Raw genomic sequence first — 17,946 nt, forward strand, 5'->3', positions numbered from 1 at the left:
ATTGGATGGGTAGATCACATAACTAATGAGGAGGTACTTATTAGAATTGCGGAGAAGAGAAATTTGGGGTACAACCTGACCAAAAAAAAAGGATCGGTTGGTAGGACACATACTGAGACACGAAGGCATCACCAATTTAGCACTGGAGGGAAGCGTCTGGGGTAAAAATCGTAGAGGGAGACCAAGAAATAAAACAGTAAGCAAATTCAGAGGGATGTAGCTTGCAGTAATTACTCGGAGATGAAGAGGCTTGCACAGGATAGAGTAGCATGAGGAGCTGCATAAAACCAGTTTTTGTACTGAAGACCACAACAAGCAGAACAACAATTTTTCGATCTCCAGTCACGTTTGTTTTCCAGTAGTTATTCACACGACGCATTTCACCAGCATGATGCATTTATCAGGTACCTAATTGTGAAGTGCGAAAAGATTGTTTCTGTGATTGCCAGTGAGTTTATATTTCGAATTATATAAATTTTAAGTTTGTGGTATGGACTATGGGACCAAACTGCTGAGGTCATCGGTCCCTAGGTTTACGCACTACTTAACCTAACTTAAACTAACTTACGCTAAGGACAACACACACACCCGTGCCCGAAGGAGGACTCGAACTTCCGACAGGGGGTCGAATTATTGACCCTACACCGAAAGATTATATTAGTGTGCGTCATTATGTCTTTTGTGTATTTAGTTACTCTCATGGATATTGGCAGGATATCTATGGGGATTTTGGCTCACAGTAATTGCCCTTAGCGTCGCAGCATACAGAAAACTGTTCTTCTGACGTCAGTCGCCCCGATTGTCTACATGCAGGGGCAGGTTGGGTTGCGACGGGAGACGGCGGAGAGGAGATGGCGCATGTTCCTTCTGAAAGTACACCTCTATCTGGAAAGTAGGACATACTCCCCACTCCTGCAAAAAGTGGAAGTGTTGCTAAGTTTTTGATTGCCTTCCAAATTATTATTCACTAAAATTATTTCCTTCTGATTTAATAAAAGAGAGATTCACTTTCAAAGAGCGTGTACGTTATATCTGGGGCACCCCGTAGACGTGAGCGTTATAGAACAGTACTACGACAAGTTTTAGGGAGCCTATTGAAAAAGGAAGCCAGTGGGTTCATAAGATAAATATATTCGTTAGGAAAAGCTGATATTGGCAGCTTCAGTTTCTTTCAAACCTACTTCACTTTTCCACATAATCACTGTACACTAGTAAAAATTTTCCTAATGTTGCACTGGCTTCTACAACCTATCTGCAATGGAGTTGACAGACTAGGAATCGAACCAGATAACAAAAACCATCCCGAGTTCCTCACCATATTCAAACCATTGTTCATCATGAGATTGTTTCAAATGCAAGAAGGACTAAGGTTACTGGGTGTGAGATCAGGGCTGTAGGATGGGCAGTCGATCCTAGCATTCAGACATTGTACACTTCCGGGTGATTACGTGCAGGAGTGCCATATATTAAAATGACTGTGACAGATGCGACCAACCAGTAGGCAACAGAGAGAAAAAATCAGTTAATGCAGTTGGTTTTTATTTCAAACGGTGGTATTCAGGGTGTACATAAATAATACTGTACACTCTAAGACAGAAAGAAATAAAAAAAATTGACACACCACGAAGGAATTATCCAAATCGGACGGAAATCGCTAGATGTACATGTGAAGACAAACATATGAAACTTGGTATGATTTATTCAAAAGAAAGAGCTTCATAAATGCGCCAAGTCAATAACACGCTGGTCTTCCTCTGTCCCTTTTGTAAGTAGTTCTTCGACTTGAACTTGTGTTGTTGGACGTCTTCCTCAGGGATACTGTACCAAATTCTGTTCAACTGGCGCGTTAGATTGACAAAATGCGGTCCCGATTAGAGGGCCATGGCTATAATGTTCGAAACGTTCTCAGTTGGGGAGATATCTGGCGACCTATCTGGCGAAGGTAGGCTTTGGAAAGCTTGAAGACTAGTAGTAGAAACTATAGCTTGAGCGGGCACTAACTTGCTGAATGTAAGCACAGGATAGTAGGGGGACAACCTTCGCGTCACCCCACTCTCCATTTTTGCCAAATTTATTCAAGATGGCGGCGATGACGTTATCCATGATGGCGGCATGTAGACTTGGCAACATAGCATGACGTCATCCAAGATGGCGGCTTTTGGCGGGAAAATAAGTTAATTGTGCTACGTCCACTAACCTAACCTTCACAAAAAATGGCGGGAAGTTTGAATTTTGGCGGGAAAATAGTCCAATTGTGCTACGTCCACTACCCTAAGCCTCCAGAAGAAAAAAAGGGCGGGAAGTTTGAATTCCAACAGGATAATGCATGCTAAGACCGTACTTGTCTTTATTATTATTATTGATTATCATTTATTAACATTCATTATCATTCATTATCATTCATTAACATTCATTATCATTCATTGTCATTCATTATCATTCATTATCATTTATTATTATTTATTATCATTTATTATTATTTATTATTACTGACCTACCTCCACTAGAAAATTCCCTCCAAATTCAAATTCCTACACGATAATGACTGCAAAACCTTACTTTTGTTCATTATCATTCATTATCATTTATTAACCTTTATTATCATTCATTGTCATTCATTAACATTCATTATCATTCATTATCATTTATTAACATTCATTATCATTCATTATCATTTATTATTATAGGCCTACCTCCACTAGAAAATTGCGCTAAATTCAAATTCCAAGACAATATTCTCTCGAAAACTGTACTTCTATGTATTATTATCATTTATTATTTATTCAAGATGTCCGATTTTCCCGGTGAGAAAGCCATTCTCCTTACATCCATAACAAAAATCTATCACAAGTTCAGATCCTCAACACCATAATTGATCACATGTACGAGCTTTCTCTGTCACTTATCTTTTTTCACTGGTAGCCTATCATAATCGCATCAAATAATAAACTGCACTTATAGTAACATAATTCACTTTCTTTGATTTCGCAGGGGGGAAGGGACTGAAGACTTTATTTCAAGCAGTACGATCATCACTTGTTCTCCAACACAGTCAGCACACACATCTTTGATATCACAATGCAGTCACCACGATGTCTGCGCTCCAACTGAATTAGTTCAAATCATCGCCACCCCCTGGCCAGCACGCGGAGACACTACCTACGCCTGTCACGTGAGGCGGCCGGCCACTAGCGCGGCGGGCGAGCCGTCTTGAATAATGGTAATTGCGTAATCAACTGACGTGATGACAGAGCACTCTGGTGGTTGTCATAGGAGCTAAACACAGTTGAACTTGCAGCCATTTTTGTTAGGTAACATGATATAAATAATAATAAAAAATAAAACATAATAAATAATTATAAATGATCATAAATGATAATAAATAACTGGAGCAGCTGTCCGAATGCAGAGACCTGTTGGGGTGTATGGATCTGTAAGAGCGAACTTTGATGTCCTCTAGACGACCGAATAGCGAAGTAATATTATGTGTTGGATGGCTTTGGTGATCAAGTCAGAATTTGAGAATATGATTGATTTGGGTTGGAGTGTTATTAGATGGGATGTAGATTGTTCCGTTGACTCCTTCTGCACATTTGCTTCCTTTATTTAGCTGAGTGAAGATCGATTGTGGTGTGTTGGATACATGCTTGTCTGTTCTCTAGACCTGGGACAGACCTTAGCTGACGTGTAAATTATAGCCAAGATCTCGAAAATGTTACATGACTAAGACCGGTATTCGAGAGTGGAAATATCATTTTGCGTATGTTTGTTTCTAGTTAGTCAGTGGTTTACAGCATGCTGCACATAGATAAAGTTCGGCGTTTGTAGAGAATTAATTTGAAGTCTATATCTTGGGAATTATGATGAACTAGTGATCGGTAGGGTGTAGCCTAGTGCATGATATTGAGAAGTACAGTTAAAATGGTGTAATATTATGGAGAAAGTACATGTGTTCTTGCAGTCTATGAGTCTGAGGATGTTTGAAGAAAAGCGAACAGATAAGGAAGGAGAGACAGTAAGGCGTTTATGCTGAGGAGCGGACGATACCGAATTTGTAAAAAAGAGTTCTGAGGGTGACTTAGGTCCGCTGATGTAAGAGGGAAGATTAGCTCTCAGTGTCGGGTCTGTAGAGAGAATAGGTTAACGGTGCTTTCCTAGGACTGGGGAGCATTGCTGTATATAGACGCTGTAGGGATAGGATATTTTTTTCGCATGCTGTAGAGATATACTGGATAAGTGCACTGTTTTGTGTCAAATGTGTATATACTGTATTGTGAAGTTAATGTGGTTTACATTGTGTAGCGTTTGTATATACTGCACTGTAAAGTTAATATTGATTATGGTATGTGGCGAGTAGAGGGGAAGTCGTAAGGACGGTAGAGATATTTGCAGAGTAACAGCGGTCAAGAGAGTGTATTTCCGATACTTAGCTCATTGTGGAATGCCAATCAAATGAGACCGCGATCGTAAGATTTAACTGTATAAGTATAATGAGATCAACGACTTCGGTATTCGAGAGTGCGAATATAATTTTTTGGTCTGTTTGTTTCTAGTTATTGAGTGGTTTAAAGGATGCTGTACTAAGAAAAAAAAATTGGTGTGTTCTTGTAGTCTATGAGTCTGGATAGGTTTGTAGAAAAAAAGCGAGCAGGCAAGGAAGAAGAAGAGAGAGTAACGCATTTGTGTTGAGGGGAAGCGATCGCCGAAATTGTGGAACAGTTCTGAGAGGGACTTCCGCCCGTTGATGCAGAAGGGCTGATTACCGCTGAGTGTGACGTGTGTAGAAAGAAAGAGCAGGTTCACAGTGCTTCCTTAGGAATTGAGAGAATTGGGGCATGTAGTGGGTATTGTAAAGTTAATGTGATTTACGTTGTGTAGGGTTTGTATATAATGGATTGTAAAGTTACTAATGCTTATGTTATGGGGTGAGTAGAGAGGATGACCGTATGTGTGTGTGTGTGTGTGTGTGTGTGTGTGTAGATTGAGGGGGGCTGTGGAGGTATTTTAGCGATCTCTGTAAAAGTAAGCACAGGAAGCATCAGAAAGAAAAGCAGGATGGTACTTCGATAACGGGTCCTTAGGAAATTAGACCAGTAAATTTGATAAGAAGGAATAAGAATGATTAATCGGTTGTGCTGGGATATAGGAGGGTTGAGAACATTTGCGTATATTGAGAGCTGGAAAGGTAGGAGGTGGGGAGCGCATTCAGTATTATTTTGGTGAACAAGTTCTGTTACTGTAAGAATTTGAATTTACAAATAAGCTTAGAAAACACGAAAGCGAGCGTTAACTATTTTTGGGGATCACTGTACAATTTCGGAGAGGTTGACTGGGCTCTCATTTTTTTTTTCTTTCCAAATGATCATTTTAGATTGAGAGGGGAGAGAAGCGCTGGGATGTGTGCGGACGGTGTGAGTGTGAACTCGCTCTCGGCTATTCTGACAACAGACGTGAAGGTGGGGATGTGTGACATATAGGCCGGCGAGCAATGGAATGCGGCCTTAACATGTGTGTTGGACCGCACTGAGTTAGGACGGTGATAGACGATCGCGTGGCCTGGCTTAGATAGTCATGTTCGGCGTGTAGGTGATATGAATTTCTCAGGTGTTCGTGTGAATGCGGCTGTCATCAAGTCATGTTTGAAGGGTCGAACTGAGGCCTTTGAGAGAATTGAGAGCTGTCGGACGTGTGACTTAATGTGGGATAGGTTGATTGCGCGAGTCTGTTGAGTTACTTTTCTGTGCGTTATTTGGACAGATTACGAGTACTGATGGTGTTTACAGTTGTGCTGTTTGCGTGTCTGCCGACTGTGCAACATGACACCAGGTATATCAGGACGAGTGTTTTTTGTATGAGAATGATAAGTATACTCGATGCGTAAAATAAAAGTATTTGTGGGACGATATAGAATATGAGAGAGTTCGAGTTGGTTGTTATTTTTTCTACTTGGAGGGTTTGTTAGATCGAATTGCTGAGGTGAGTAGCTACGAGAGCGCAAGGGATGTGATTGCAGCATATCTCCGTCTCTCAGCGGTTAACTAAAGATGGGGCGAGCAATGTTCTCAGCTTAGGTACTGGGGGTGTGCTCTGGCCATGTGCTAGATCGTGTGGATTGAACAACAGTATTAGGGTCATAGTTTAGATAGAATATTTATATATGAGTATGTCCGACGCTAGTATAAAGGTCCAGACTGTGATGTGGGCGGTCTCGAGCTCGTGGTGTGTGAGAGAGGCAAAGCGGACGATTTTGAGTCATCACAGATGACTTAGGTTAGTGGCTTCGTTTGCCACAATTTTCTTGTGTTTGGTAGCAAAACACGAACTGGCCATCAGAATTGAAGCTTGGCTTATTTGTATAGACAGAATGTGATACAAGTTAATGTGGGTTAGTACACGTTAGTGCACGTTAGTAAACGGAAGCAAGCATTAGTACATGTTAGCCAACGAACATGGGTCGGTAAAAGGACGTGGTGGTCGGTAGGGACTTTAACTATTTCATTTCAAGTCCAGGTGGATGTGGCAGTGGCGAAAATTGATTCCAAGTCTAGGTGGACGTGGCAGTTTTTCGCATCAGAGAGGTTAATTAATCGATCAGATTAATTAAATAGTCATGTGGACTTTGTTACATTAATGTTGCTTAAAATCCGTCTTGATTGCAAAAAAAATTTTTTTTTATTTTTTTTTATTATTCATATGACCGGTTTCGGTTCATTCAGAACCATCTTCAGATCTGATATTTCAGTTACAGGAGTAACCCGTCCAAATCCAGCAACTTTCACATGCTACGTCACATAATAAAAAATTTAAAAAAAATTTTTGCAATCAAGACGGATTTTAAGCAACATTATAAAATCACTGATTGCTGTTATCCCATAAGACATTATGTCTGTTTTTGCAAACTTTTTTACATTCACTTGCAGAGGTGCTAAGCTAGGTGCGCGCGATGGCTTATGTGTACGGACGTGTGTTTTCGCCAAGATCCTGGATTAGATAATCGAAGCATGTGGGCTGAATAATGAGAATCAGGTGATCAGTTAACTTAGTGAGAGCGTTGTTTGTCTGACAGAGCCACGTGGTCGATCGCGCGTTTTGACGTCAAGGAAGTTTCCAACTCGGTAGAAAAAACATTCCGTTTAGCAGAAACGTGTAGGAAGAGGTTGACTGCTGGTGGCTTAGTTTGAGCAATTTACTTAGGTAGGTGGCGGAACCACAAGTGAGCTTTGTTTACTGGCAGATTTCAAACTTGGCGCTGGTTCCTAGGAGGAGGCGGAGGTGGCGTTCTGGTCCTCGAAAAGTAGTTGATATTAGGGAGTTGAACAAGTTTGAATATGTATAAGAAATTGTAAATGGAATTATTTAATATAGCGGGGTGCTGAGAGTGAATTAGCGAGCGTTCTCGCGACAAGCAAACGCGCTGTTATATGGTCATGGTGGATTCCACTGTCGGTCAAACTCTGGCGCCAAACGTATCCTTTGTAAGGCACGCGGTCGACAGGAAACATCGTATCCAAGTGCTCGCGGGTGCAACCGACCGTTTGTGGCGCCGCTGTCTACCTGGCGCGCTGGCCGTGGGGGATGGGCGGGCACCGTAAACCGCTTGACGTCAGCCGGCCAGGGAGCGGGCTCAGCCGGCCGCGCTATGGAGTAGAGGTGGGCCAAACGGTTATTCTGGAGTAACCGTTATCACAGTTCCAATTATTCTTTGATAACCGTTATCGTTAACCGTTATTAATAACTGCCAAGTTATTTTTCGCTAGCGAATACCGATAACTCCGACAGTTAAATAACGACATATTTGGAATCCATCAGTTTAGTTATCAGTATAACTGCGAGTAGTGTGAAATAGCAGGAATGTCGTATGAATCGTGTCATAACCTTAGCTTATTAACTCCGGGTACATTTTAGTTGATGTTAGAACGATTATTAGTGTTTCATATTATATGTTTGTAGGTTATCGGTCGCTATTAGAAATATTATCTTCGCAGCTGCGACAGAAAGTACGCGGAACTTCGCCAAAGCACTGTTTAAGTAAAATGTTAACAACGTGCATTTTTAAGTATGAAGTAATATGTAAACTGAGTACTGTAGGTTAAATTCGAAGCTTAATTTCTTGTGCTGCTCACATAATAGAATAAAGTGTACAGCCTTATAATACAACAAAAAATATACGTAATGTGAAAGATTCGTTTACTCCTGTGCTGTAAAAGCTAGTCCTATTGGGGAAAGTGTGAGTACGCTAATCCAAGTTTTATGTCAGATTTGCAAACTGCTCGATTTCTCCAGCGACAGCATGTTTATAACATATGAAGACATGCAGATCGAAAAGGTTGACAGTGTTACATTTCTGGGACTACAACTCGATAATAAATTCAGTTGGGAAGGGCATACCACATTTTTTCATTCTGTTATTTCATAAGGGAGCATATTCTGTGGGAACTTATCAAACGTAGCAAAAGTTTTTCGCATGTAAAAGCGTGTAATAAAAATCGTTTGTGGTATCAATTCAAGAACATCATGTAGGAACCTGTTCAAGGAACTTTGTATTCTAACCACTGCTTCCTAATATATTTATTCCTTTATGAAATTTGTTACAAGTATTTCCAACCAATAGCTTAATACATAATATCAGTACTAGAAATGGGAACAGCAATCTACATAAAGACCTAAAATTACTTACCTTGGTCCAAAAGGGGTCCAATATTCAGGAACATGCATTTTCAATAAACTGCCAGCAAGTCAGCAACCATTAAAAACTTGGTTTCAGATAAGGCACGGTTTACAGTGTGTTTGAAAGACTATTTGATACAGAAGTGTCTGATTCCACCCGTCATCAATATGCCGGAAATGGCTATTTTAAGTGTGTCTATGACGTCACTACATACACATGGCAACAAACACGAAGATACATATAAATAATACAATAACATTTCCCACCAAAAATACAATCAAACCAATGGGACAACTGCGGGAAGTTGGGGGTTTTAGGGTGAGGACAAGCTAGTAAAAAAAAAACACACCATGATCCCAAAACACAAAATGAAGAACAAAAAGAAAAAAAAATTACAGCATTCTGCTACACCAACAAAAATCTGCAGGAATCGGACACTTCCCTTGAACAATATAGGTCAACTATAGGTGACCATACCAAAACACCAATACCCACAACTAAAAGTAAGAAAATTGGAATCAGACATTTCCCTTGACCTATATAGGTCAACCTCAGATGACGATACTAAAACATCAACACACACAACTATGAAAATGGGAATCGGTCATTTCCGGTGACCTATATAGGTCCACCACAGCTACTGATGCCAAAAAACCAACACCTACAACTGCGAAAAATAAAACCACAATCCCAAAAGTCCACAAATCAATCATCCCTACATAAATTAAATCACATTCAATACATCATAAATACACAAAACATCACAGCTAGAAAGAAAAAAAAATTTAATTACCACCAGCAAATTCCGGCACTGCAACCTAGATCGACAGCCCCCCCCACACACACACACACAAACCAACTCATAAACACCGTGCCGTAATGACATTCACACACCACAACACCTTTACGTCGAAGCAGACGGGTGGAATCAGACGCTTCCATCGACCCCTCCTTCTACTCTGTAGATGAATATCGTAACAGCTTAGGTAAAAATTCTGCTATATTTCAGTTTTGACAGCACTTGGTTGCAACAGTCAAGATCGGGTATTCTGTGTACGATAAATTTAATAAAAGTACGTAACTGTGTTTTATTCTGTCAGTGTACCAATTCTGTAAATATTAGCAGTTACTGTGATATATTCACATATTTTGACAATCTCCTGACAAATGATGAGGATAATAATTATTATATTCCACTGTATTATGTTATACTTTCTGACATGTTATTTGTCATTCGCGATGGCCAGCGGCTATTTCCGTAGCAGTACGAAAATATTTGTTCGCTCCAGTTACTATCCTCTCTGGAAATATCACCTGGAACTACGACCTTTAACTGGAGTCACCGAGTCAGGAACGTCTAGACACACAGTTATTCCGTTACCAGCTTCCAGGTTATCTGTGGTGGTAGCCCGATAACTACCAGAGAACTAGAACTACGAGCCAATAACGATAACTGCCAGAGGAGAATACCGGTCTCTGACAGTTATTTCCATAGTCGCTCGAATTCCTAAGTAACTTTCCTTCTACTACCCGTCCCAGCTAAATTAACACGTAAGGCGGTGGCTTAAGGGAACGACCGTACTTGTTAATGCCTGTACTGCAGCTCCTATCAGCCACGGCTCGGACATTAACTTTATTTAATTGTTTATGCTAAAAGTAACGAAGGCCCACGAAATAGTACACAGTTCTTATCAACAGATGGCGCGCAGTCTCACAGTTATTCCCATGGTCTATAGAACGCCTTCCAAATGCGCAGTACGATCTTCGGTCAACAGATGGCGCGAGGCACTGTTGACACTAAACAGTTATTGAAATAACTGCCAGAATCAGAGGAACGGTTATCGCAGTAACCGTTACTTCTCAGTAACCGGTTATTTCTATCAGTTACGTTATTTTTTGCCACCTCTACTATGGAGTTTCGCTGCGTGAGCATGGAGAAGTCAGTTGGAATACACCTGCATGACCGTAATATCTGAAATAAAGAGTCATTTTCCAGGTATTTACAGAAGGCTATGTCCGTCGCGTGTATGGAGGGTGTGTGACGTAAGCGGGGCGGTGGCGCAGCGATTGTACAGCTATAATGCACGCGCTAGAGCGAGTTAATTAGCGGGCGTTCTAGTGCGGTCCAAACTTGCTCTTATATAGTCATGGCGGATTCCACTGTCGAGCAAACTTTGCCGCCAGAAGTGTAGCACTGCGTTCTCGCTTGTACAGGGACACGTGGCGAACGGCTGTGTGAGGTCGGCATCGACAGGTTTGAACGTGGTGCCGGAAGTGTTGCAGGGAAACAGTCGACCGTTGTGTGATTCAGCTCCGAGGGAGTCAATTTTGGCGGGAAACATGTGGAGGCGACGAATGCACGTTGTGAGCGGACAAGGGGCCGCTGTGACGTCAAACTCGACAAGTTCCAACGTGTCCAGCAAAAACATGTTTACGACGTGGGAGCGATCGCTGGGCTCGCACCCGCGCTAGTGGCCGGCCGCCTCACGTGACAGGCGTAGGTAGTGTCTCCGTGTGCTGGCCGGGGGGTGGCGAGGATTTGAACTAATTCAGTTGGAGCGCGGACATCATGGTGACTGCACTGCGAGATCAAAGATGTGTGTGCTGACTGTGTTGGAGAACAAGTGATGACAGTACTGCTTGAAATAAAGTCTTCAGTCCCTTCCCCCCTGCAAAATCAAAGGACGTGAATTACGTTACTATAAGTGTAGTTTATTATTTGACGCGATTATGATAGGCTACCAGTTAAGATAGATGAGTGACGGAGAAAGCTCGTACATGTGATCAATTATGATGTTCGGGATTTGAACTTGTGATAGATTTTTGTTAAGGATGTAAGGAGAATGGCTTTCTCACCGGGAAAATCGGACATCTTGAATAAATAATAAATGATAATAATACATAGAAGTACGATTTTCGAGAGAATATCGTGTTGGAATTTGAATTTGGCGCAATTTTCTAGTGGAGGTAGGCCTATAATAATAAATGATAATGAATGATAATGAATGATAATGAATGATAATGAATGATAATAAATGATAATGAATGACAATGAATGATAATGAATGATAATGAATGTTAATAAATGATAATGAATGATAATGAACGAAAGAAAGGTTTTGCAGCCATTATCATGTTGGAATTTGAATTTGGAGGGAATTTTCTAGTGGAGGTAGGTCAATAATATTAAGTAATAATAAATGATAATGAATGATAATGAAAATGAATGATAATGAATGTTAATAAATGATAACGAATGATAATGAATGATAGTGAATATTAATGAAGGATAATCAATAATAATAATAAAGACAAGCACAGTCTTTGCATGCATTATCCTGTTGGAATTCAAACTTCCCGCCATTTTTTTTCTTCTGGAAGCTTAGGTTAGTGGACGTAGCACAATTGGACTATTTTCCCGCCAAAATTCAAACTTCCCGCCATTTTTTCTGAAGGTTAGGTTAGTGGACGTAGCACAATTGACCTATTTTCCCGCCAAAAGCCGCCATCTTGTATGGCGCCATGCTATGTTGCCAAGTCTACATGCCGCCATCTTGGATGATGTCATCACCGCCATCTTGAATAAATTTGGCATCAATGGAGAGTGGGGTGACGCGAAGGTTGTCCCCCTACTCAGAATGGCTCATCATGAAGGGCAATAAAATGGGGCATAGAATATCGCCGTCTACCACTGTGCTGTAAGGATGCTACGCATGACAGACCATCACTCCTGGTCATCAGGTAGTATGGGGGGCGACAGCCAGGTTTGTATCCCACCAATGTCAGGGGCGTTTCCAGACACATCTTCAGCATATAATTGACTGGAATAGAACTTTCTTCACTGGTGAGTACCGCTTCGAACTGAGTCCCAAAGACCAACAAAGACATACCAGGACAAACCCCAGATACCTCCCCAATTGAGAACGTTTGGAGCATTATGGCAGAACTCTCCAACCAGCTTGGTATTTTGATGATCTAACACGCCAGTTGGACAGACTTTGGCACGATATCCCTCAGGAAGACATCCAACAGTTCTATTAACCAATGTCAAGCGGAATAACTATTTGCTTAAGGGCCACAGGAGGACCAACTCGTTTGGCATATTTAAGAAGCTCTTTCTCTCGATTATGTCATATAGATTTTCTTTTATTTTTCTTTACATGTGCATCACATTTGCCGATTTCCGTCCCATTCAGATAATTTCCTTCGTAGTGTGTCATTTCTTTTCTCTTTTTTGGAGTATATTTTCTGAAACCGTCAGGGATACAGGAATATGTCAGGGCTGTAGCGATCTGTAGCTACCTGAGGAGGGGATCACGTTGACATTAGGAGGTCAAGTGAAAAGTGAGGGTGAGAGGTTCAGGTTCAGTGCACTCTCAGTGGCGCCAGTGATACAGTGTTATCAGTAACAATTTAGTCGAGCAGCAGGCAGCGCTTGGGCCCAGGGGGATATGCCACAAAAGAATGCTGATTCCTCACCAGCGAATCATGATGTTACTGTTGCAGGTCAGTGTCATGACTGCGTGTTGTGGTGGTCAACATAGCAGAGTGAGGAATATGCGGCCTGTACAGACGTAGTGCTATGACCCACTGCAGCTGCCACTGCAGTGCTCTCGAAGGCAGCCTGTCATGCACTCAGATATAGACTGCTGACTGTGGTCCAGCGCGCCAGTAGTCCTGAAGCATAAGCCCTGGTCACTCGCCAGGGATCGGCCAAGACTGCAGCAGATGCTCATGAGGCAGCCAGGGCACTGGAGGGACTCAGCTCGCCAGGTCAGAGAGATGGTAGCTGGAATATCAGCCATGATGATCCAGTAGTGGAGGAGCGCTGGCTGCTCAAAAGTCATTTCATCTGCAATGTCTCAGTAGGCAGCAGGGCAGACAATGGCTATGGTATGCATCAGTTGACTGCCCCACGGTGTTGACTTCATCAAGCAAGTAGCAGGCTGGTCTTCATCAATCAGCATGTCATGATTCCACTAAAAGTCAACAGACTATTCTCTCTGGTTCTAGTGACATGGACAGAATCGCAGCACGACAGACTATATTAATGAGCTCCAAAACCCTCTCTATTGAAAAGACTGATCCTGTGCCGGTATTGGAATAACCTATGTTCTGTGCCACTTTGGATATCAAACTGTTATGCAAATTAATTAAATTGTGATGTCTGATTAATTTTTGACCTTAACCTATTGTGGTTTTCTATTAACCCCTTCACTCCCCTTAACCTACTGTTCTGTTAATTGATTTATGAGCCCTGAGGATAACCCATTCTTCTGATAAAGTTCTCCACCGCTCCCCCTCCACCTCGGCCATCTTTCTGGAAACCTCAAACCCTTCCCCCTCCCCCTCACTGATGCAAGCACACTTTCAGGCCTGAGTTATTCGAATAGCCCCTTCCACTATATCAATTTTATTGACTAATTAATTAAATCAATATATTAATTAAGCCCTCCCCCTCTGGTAAACCACCAAGTCCCCCTCCCCCATTTGGGAATTGATGGGGAAAAGACTCAGAATGTGCTGGAGATGAAGGATCTCACTACAGGAAATTCAGATCATTGTCAATTACATAGCAAAGGATGTACTGTTTATTTATAAAATTTAGTTCACGCAGCTTGGTCTCTCTTTTATTTGATGGGAAAAGATCATCATCCTCAGTTCAGTTTTTGGAAGATGTAGGTTTTGTAAAATACATGGAAAAGAAGATCGTGCAAGGAATATCATTACAAAATTGATGTCAACATAACTCACCACACGTAATTATACTGATAAAAATTTTCCTTAACATCTTCACACTGACTACAGGGCAGACGTGCCATCTGGGATATTGGGCACGCACACACTGGCCACTTCACTGAGCTGTAACACACACCAATGTCTGAGACGCCACACTATGCCCACTCGGGCTCACAACTGCTGTCAGCTGCTGCACTGCCAACCATTTTGTGGTATTAGCATGCCCCCAAGTGTCTACTTCCTGTCGCATGTCACTGGTTGGAAGAATTCCGACCAACCTGTCCAAAGCAGCAGATCATAGTGTCTCAGAATCTGCATTCCTTTTCTTTTTTATCTCACAGTGTGGCAGCCATTCATCCCCCCTGCTGTGGTCCCCATTGTTCGTGACAGAGTCCTTTGCCTCCTCAACTCGCTACTTCAGTTATAGCAAAGGGATAATCTGCTCCCAAACACATACCTTCCATGCCAGTCGTTGGAAGCAGCTGCTCTATGTGGTTGCCCTCCTGTGCAGATACAGACTGAGTTAATTCACGATACCACCAACAGAGGACAATGGAAGAAGCAAGTCCTCACCCCTCCACCCACCAGTTCCCTCCTCTCCTTCCCTCACCCCTCCAGTTACTTCCACTGGAACAAAGCATCAGCTGGTGGCAACTCTTTTATCTTGATACCTGGGTAATTCCTGTTGAAAAACATGCTCTCTCCTCCCCCCCCCCCTCTATCTCTCTCTCTCTTTCTCTTTCAAGTGGCTATTTCCCGCGCGGTGAGTGTCTGTCTTGTGCCACATTAGCCCAACCTTTGTCCTGAACAAAGTAGTTGGCGAATGGCGAATTCTAGGGGTTGGGTTGGGTTGTTTGGGGAAGGAGACCAGACAGCGAGGTCATCGGTCTCATCGGATTAGGGAAGGACGGGGAAGGAAGTCGGCCGTGCCCTTTGAAAGGAACCATCCCGGCATTTGCCTGGAGCGATTTAGGGAAATCACGGAAAACCTAAATCAGGATGGCCGGACGCGGGATTGAACCGTCGTCCTCCCATATGCGAGTCCAGTGTCTAACCACTGCGCCACCTCGCTCGGTAAAGTAGTTGGTTCCTGGTAAATCCCCAGTAGTAGATTTCTTGGAAATATTCCCTTAGTCTATCAAACTGATTTACTAAGTAATTAAATCTATACCCTTTGTGTTCCAGCAGTTTTTCCCTGCATCCTATTGATGGATACAGGGACTGGTATATTTAGTAAGATTCGTCTGGCAATTGCCCTGTTTCAGACCTTTCTGGATTCCCCCCCCCCCCCCTTGCCTCCTATTGGTAGATACCGATACAGTTATGTCATTTGGGAGGAAGTCCATTATGTTGAAGATAGCTAAAAGATTCAAATTTCAGCTCAATTGCATACTATTTCCTTAAACAATCTACCAATGGGGTGGACTGACGTGTCTGCTCGCCATGCCACTATCAGAAACAATAAATTTATCAATTGGGGCCGGCCGCTTTGGCCGAGTGGTTCTAGGCGCTTCAGTCCAGAACCATGCTGCTGCTACGGTCGCAAGTTCGAATCATGCCTCAGGCATGGATGTGTGTGATGTCCTTAGGTTAGTTGGGTTTAAGTAGTTCTAAGTCTAGGGGACTGATGACCTCAGATGTCAAGTGCCATAGTGATTAGAGCCATTTATCAGTTGGGAATCTGATGATACGATTCGGCTTTTAAAACACTATATAATCACTAAGTTTGTTCTCTCAGCTACTCCAGGACGAAGAAAGAGGGGGAACGGTCTGCTGTGTGATAGAACAGTAACAACAACAGGTACTGCTACAACACAGAGTGCACTACAATGTATTGAGAAGCAGTTAACACTATACACTTAAACCACATTCAGTTCCATAGTAGTAGTAGTAATAGTATCACTGTTAGATGTCAGAAATTGTGGGAACACTCATGCAGCCCCTGTGCTCGTGTCCTGATATTATCCCGCAGCGCCCCAGGCCAGAGGTTGTGTGCCCCATATCGATTCATATTGATCATACACTCACTAACGATAGCAGAGCGTGCACCACCCACTGACTGCTGGGAATCCGCACATGCAACGGCCAGGAGTGACCCACACCCCAACCGGCCAGGTTGACAGCTTCATGCCTGTCTTCTTGCATCGAACTCCTGCCATACCAAATGCTCAGAGGTCAGAGACAGCAGCCAACTGATCAACTAATTGTCCAGTGCAAATACCGTCATACTGAATCTTCTCAAGCAACACATTCATCCGCTTCTGTTGCTGCTCTATCAGCATACTGGATACTTGACTATTGAGCCATTCAGAGAGCGCTATGAATGCCGCTGCCAGGACTTGTCCCTGCAGCTGTGTGGAAGAGCTGACTAGCTGACTAGCCGGAACTTTTCTTTGTAGGCGTCGCTTGCAACAGCCTTAAGCCAAAAATGTCAGTTCATTCTGGCCACCAGGTATGTCTGTCTTGCCCCCCACATGCCAGACAGTGTCGTGCTGGGAAACCAACCACATAGTTATCACTGTAATTACAATTAAATATTACAATTGCAGCCCCAATCTGATGAAATTCCACAATGAACAAAGTATCGGAAATACCTCCACCTGATGGCTGTTGCTCTGGAAATATCAATATTTACATCTTTCTCATGACTGCTTGTAACTTTCCTTGCATAATGTTTGATATTCCTTATGGCTATCAGTGCATTGAAATCGGAATATTCCATATCAAACCCATATCCCTCTTATGACCTGCACATTGACCACAGGAACTTTACACCCGAGACATGCTTTATAAGCTTGCTGATCACAGCGAATCTATCACCCACCCTTACTAAGTATCGTACTTCGCCAATAACTGAATGCTGGTTGCACCGAACAATATTGAACGAAAATTCTGGAATGGATGGACATGCTACAATTGTTTTTCTTGTGAGTGATACCAATGTATCTTTGGAAGAGTGGCATAATCGTCTTATGAGCAACCAGCTATTAAAAACAATATTGCAACGACTATATTGCTGTCACCCTGCATAAAAAGCAGTCTTGGTTCTATGGGCCCATACAAGAGTCCCTAATGACATTCATGTTAAAAACTGTACATGCGTCACAAATCGAAGTATGGTGTTGCTTGCAAATGGTCTTCCACACAAATACTGTGACACTGAATTTAGACGGTGATCATTGGGGTATGTATTAACAGACTGAAAGTGCATGTGCACGTTACCAGCAGTGTAAGCTCGTAATAAAATCACCCTCCTTGTCGAATTTAGAAATTAGTTCAGCTAAGGAACGTGTTATTAAGCCGATATTTGCAACTCACTAGTGTCGTTGTTCTCATGATAGTAAACAGTATTTGTAACACATTCTATCTCGATTCCATGTAGACAATGTAACACAGGTTCTGTGATACAGCCATTGGGCAGTAGGCGAGGGAGGGTGATGGTTGACTGCCGGCCATCGCGGCCGAGCGGTTCTAGGCGCTTCAGTCAGGGACCGCGCGACCGCTACGGTCGCAGGTTCGAATCCTGCCTCGGGCATGGA

This window comes from Schistocerca cancellata, chromosome 1, assembly GCF_023864275.1.
Source record: "Schistocerca cancellata isolate TAMUIC-IGC-003103 chromosome 1, iqSchCanc2.1, whole genome shotgun sequence".
In the NCBI taxonomy this organism is placed as follows: Eukaryota; Metazoa; Arthropoda; class Insecta; order Orthoptera; family Acrididae; genus Schistocerca; species Schistocerca cancellata.